The sequence below is a fragment of the Protopterus annectens genome, chromosome 5.part0 (genome assembly GCF_019279795.1).
Source record: "Protopterus annectens isolate FY-2018-M chromosome 5.part0, PAN1.0, whole genome shotgun sequence".
In the NCBI taxonomy this organism is placed as follows: Eukaryota; Metazoa; Chordata; order Ceratodontiformes; family Protopteridae; genus Protopterus; species Protopterus annectens.
Window position 1 is genome coordinate 1,146,654,100 of NC_056735.1, and position 5,415 is coordinate 1,146,659,514.

At 38.5% G+C, this 5,415-nt stretch overlaps 1 non-coding gene across 1 annotated transcript; it reads right to left on the minus strand.

Moving 5' to 3' along the window:
- Window positions 1–1,291: 1,291 nt before the first annotated feature.
- On the minus strand, window positions 1,292–1,453 carry LOC122802967. The gene has a single exon (XR_006365035.1). It is a non-coding gene; the product is annotated as a U1 spliceosomal RNA (small nuclear RNA).
- Between the last annotated feature and the right edge of the window lie 3,962 nt (window positions 1,454–5,415).

The window sequence follows — 5,415 nt, forward strand, 5'->3', positions numbered from 1 at the left end:
AATAATTCTACATAGGTAGCTGTGGTGTCCGAGTTAAGAGAAGCCTTGAATTTTGACAGACTGTCACTTAATAGGATGTTGTTTGCTTTTGAATAGTTTCTAACTGGTACAGGTTTAGCTGGATTTTATGGGTTGATTTTTACTTTAAATGAGATAACTTTGTGATCTGACCTTACTAGTGTGGATGTGACATGGCAAGGGGCTGGGAGGGTCGAGTGCAACACTCTCCCATGGTGGTGAGTACCAGATCCAGTATGTTTGATCCTCTGGTTGGAAAGTGCACTATCTGTTCCAGGGTGTTTGTGTTTATCAAGTCCAGGAAGCAATGTGCCTGTGAGTTTTAGGCAGTATACATTTCCCAGTCTAAAGGGGGATAGTTAAAGTTACCCATGAATACGGTTGGATGGTGTGCATTTCTAGTCTTTTTAAGTAGGATACATGAGACTTTAGGGGGCATAGATGGTGAGGCTGTTGCTAGCCATGATATGGTGAGGGACCTTATCTATGCTAATTTGCATGTAGATGAGCTCCATGATATCATCCTGTTTGACCAACCTGAAAGTATGTTTGTTGCTAATGTAGATCGAGACACCTCCACCTTTGGCCCCGGTCTATGCTGTCATTGGTCTAAATTTGTGGAAAGCACTGTAGCCTTGCACTTCCATCAGAGCCTGATCATGGTCAAATGGGGCCCTAGGCAGGGTAATGGATCAGGCATTCCTTCCATAGCAGCACCCCCCAGCAACCATTCCAGTATCCCATTACTTGGCTATTTCTCCCCAGTACCTATAACCACTGTTCAAACCTGCCCATGTGCATACTATTTTCTTCTTTATTTCTACAATGATTACAGATATTTGGATTTAATTTAAAAATTTTATTTCACATTTTAGAGCACAAACACTAATAGCCATTTGCTAAACGAAACAATACAGTCTCTCAATTCAAACAGACTTAGCATGAAGAGTAAACTTCTTTGTCCTTGAAACTCACATTCATTGAAATGGCATTGAAACCCACATTCAAAGAAAATGCATCTGGCCAGCAGCACATTAAATTTACCTTTGGGCTGTTTTATAGGTTCATAGGATTCATAGGAGGTTATGAGGCTAGTGGCCCTAGAGTCTTTACAAGCCTAGCGCTGTTAATCCCAAGTATCCCCTTTTGTTCTTTTTTGCGTATTTAAAAGTTTGCAGAACAAATTTATGAACAGAGTGGGTCTGTGATCATCACCAGCTTCCCATGTCCATAAGAGACATGGGTGCCACCCTAGGGGTGATTTTTTTTTCAGGAAAGTGTGCGAAGACTGACCACACTATCATAAATTATGCAATTGAGTTTCCCACATTTGGGGAAATCACAAGGGTCAACCCAACCGAAGTGTGCAATGCAAGAGCCTTACCCTGGGGAACGCACCTTCTTGATTATGGTATTCTCCCTGCCAGGTAAGTATTTTCAAACCATAGGCTCCTTGCACAAATTTTTAGGAGTATGCATACATGCATGTGTTCTTTGATTCACCCTCCTGATTGCATAAAATCATATTCCTTGTATAATACAGCACCACTTATTAGAGTGTTTTAAACTTGTAGTTTTGAACATTTTTCCAGTAAGCAATAAAACAAAACATAAGAACCAATAATGACAAACTACCCATTTCAGAACATTTCAACCATAACAAGGCCACTTAGGCCTCTGTCATTACAATCCACCAAAATCAATAAATATGCACAATCTCTGCAGAAGTAAAATTCATCTGAATAATTCCACATTAAAGAGATCTGTAACTAAAGAAGAGGGTGCTGCTGGCAAACAACTTTACATTTCAGTGCTTTGTGGACCAATACAGTGCCTGCTGTCCTTGGAGAATAAATTGCCTAGAAGATGGTAAACTGGTAATATTGCAAAAGGGAATGGCTGGCAAACTGACAACAGTTTCATAGTTAATAGGCATCTAATCCAAAGGAGGACACACTGAAGCAGTGCAGCACCACCATCCCCTCTTAAAGGGCACTGCAGTATTAGCAATCCATCTATATGGTGTGGGGGTAGAACACAAAGCCTTCTGCACCAAAGGCAAGTATGCTACCTGTTGTGCTATTACCACTGCTTTCAAATTCCACAGCACAAACACTGATGGCCATTTGCTACACAAAACAGATGCACAATGAAGACAGACTTAGCATGAGCAACAGTAAACTTTTCTTCCCTTGAAACTCACACTTCCTTGAAAATGTATTGAAACACAAAGAAAATGCACTGAGTCTAAAAATTAATTGAAAATGCAATGAAACTTTTGTTCCAAGTTAATTAACTAACCTGACAGCCAAACTAGGGGGATTACACACACTTCTACCTTTCTCTAAACATACCATATCAGGGCTGAATTCCACTAAACTGACCATTACTTTGGTGGCAGCATCTACGTTTTTCATGTAGCTAAACTTTTGAGTTTTCTCTCTCTCTCTTTTGACTATAAAGACTTCAGATACCATATTACAGAAAAATATACTCTGCCTGCATCTACAGAAAAATATACTCTGCCTACATCTACAAATGTAGTATCACATAAATGACCTCCCTTACCATATAATGCTGACTGCTTATCTTTGGCACATTTCCTTAATCTGTGTATGTGTACCTGGACTGCATCATATCTGTCCTTTGCTTCCTACTTTTATGTTTCCTTACTCTGCTTATCACATACTTTACTTCTCTGTGCTCTACCTTCCTTTATTACACACAAACACACACACACACACAACACATATTAAATCCAGTTCTTCTTAGACTGCTACAGCTACTAACTCTGCCTTTCACTGCCGCTATTAACCATATGCATTTTACATTACACTCACCCATTCTTACCATACACTACCCTCTTTCCTCGTTAACTTCCCCAGCTTTAGTTTCCTTTCTTTCTTTACACTTATAAGTACCACATACTCTCTTCCATTATTTTCAAGTCTACTACTCTTCATTCTAATATTCTGTCCTCATTTTAATGTACACTGGACCATTTTAAATAATCTGTCCTGCACATCAAACTGCAAGATTCCATGGTATTTGGGAAAGGGGATCCCTGGTATCCTGGGCATTGTTCCCCTACTCAGTATGAATACTATTTCAGATTTGCTCTGAAAACAGGTCTTGCCCAGTAAGACTAACCAGGTCAACAAAAATAATGAAATAAGTATGAATGTAAATAAATAAAAATAAATAAAATAAGTCTCATTAATCCTCTTCCATAGAAATTTGTATCTATTCAGATGAATGCAAAGTATGAGGTGCAATTTGTTAAACAGCTTGTTTTCTATAAATGCCTACAACTATACAATGCATTAGCCAAGTTTAGCCACCTTTTACAAAATGCACAATTTAGGTACTGAAGTACAAGGTGAAATTCACTGTTTTGTTTCCTATAGTGTTAAATATTCAATACATGGAGTAATTTTTGGAACTAATCCAGGTGGATATTTCAATCAGCAAAAGCAAGCAACAAACCATCTAACAAATACATAAATAAAATCTTCCAAGTACTATGTATTTTATTTACAAAAATAATTACACAAAAACTTTACATATTTGGAACAATCATGAAACTGTTTGAAACTGGTTATAACCTTTAGTTAAATGTTTTCAGAAATGGGAAAACTGACCGATCATAACACTGACAGACTATGGGAATAAGAAAAGAAAAACACTACAATTAATTTTCCTTTCCTAGTAAAAACATACTGATGTAAAATGTTTGCTTTATGCTGTAATCTTTCTTGAATAACATTTAAGCCTAATACCCAATCTGAGCAGCATCAAAACGCTGTTGGACGACAAACACTGACATCGACTTTCTTAATCCTAAAGAAGGTCCAGTGCTCACACATTTTTAATTAGGGCACTATGACATATAAAGGTGAAGCCATGTATGTGTGGACATGCGTGTCTGTATCCCTGGGATTCAGAAACATCTGCAACAATGAGTCCAGTAACAGAGTATGACAAATGGCCATACACAGGGTTTGTGTAATGAACACTCGTGGAAGAGACAAATGAATAGATCTCTTTGCAGTAAATGCTAATAGCAGTATAATGGCATGGTAATGAGGAACATTACTAAAATGAGAGGATCTCAGTTTGCAAAGGAGGGGAAACTATATGCTTTTAAATCAATCTATCCGTATTAAATCCACAAGGTGAACTGCCACCACCAATGAGTGTGACTGCTATAAAATCCTGACGTCAGAAAAACGGAGAAGTTGAACTATGTTAAGGGTACCTGTACCTTTAGCAAGTGGGTATATGCAACAGCAGTTATTTATTGTCTGTGCTCAACATCTCATGGCCTCCAGGACATCAAAACTATAGACCAGTACTGTGTAGCTAGACTCACCATACAGGAATTGGTAGAGATGTGTTGCTGACATGTGCAGGCCTGAAGTAACTGTGTACTGCTTATCTCAGTGTGCACTAAGATACATGTGGGAATTGTGTACTACTTATCTCAGTGTGTACAAGATATATGTAGGAATTGTGTACTAGTTCTTAGTGTGTACCAAGATATATGTAGGAATTGTGTACTACTTATCTCAGTGTGTACCAAGATATAAGTAGGACTTGTGTACTACTTATCTCAGTGCGTACCAAGATATATGTAGGAATTGTGTACTACTTATCACAGTGTGTACCAAGATATATGAAGGATTTGTGTACTACTTATCTCAGTGTGTACCAAGATGTATGTAGGAATTGTGTACTACTTATCTCAGTGTGTACCAAGATATACGTGTGAATTATGTACTATGTATCTCAGTGTGTGCTAAGATATATGTGGGAATTGTGTACTACTTATACCAGTGTGTACTAAGATATATGTAACTTTATGAATACAAGTTGTAGGGACCCTTTGGAGACCATAAGGGAAAACAGTAGGGGTATCCCAGGCATCTGCCTCAAGGATACACCAACAGTTCCTTGATGCCATGCCACAGGATGTGGTGGAGCATTTTTGGTTTCCATGCACCACAGAGGAGACAGGAAATATCATGTGAGAATTTTAAGATGTAGCTCATTTCCCTGAAATACTGGAGGCTACAGACTGCATCCACATTGAAATAAAGTCTTACCTAGTGCTGGGAAGAAAGTATGTCCCCAATAAGGAAACCTCCGTAAAAAAGTTCTACAAAGTCAACTTCATGCTACTCAAGTCAGAAGTGACAAACTTCATGACACCCATGCAGACGGGAGCTGAAAGTTCGACTGCTGAATCCTACACTAAGGCACTGTACGAGCACAACCACTCATGCATGAATTGTGCCATCCCAAATAGAATCAAGATGCTCTCCTCCAAATAAAAGAAGCCAATCTGGTGGTCCTTGCCATAAACAAACTATGCAACAGAATGAAGAAACTTTGGGG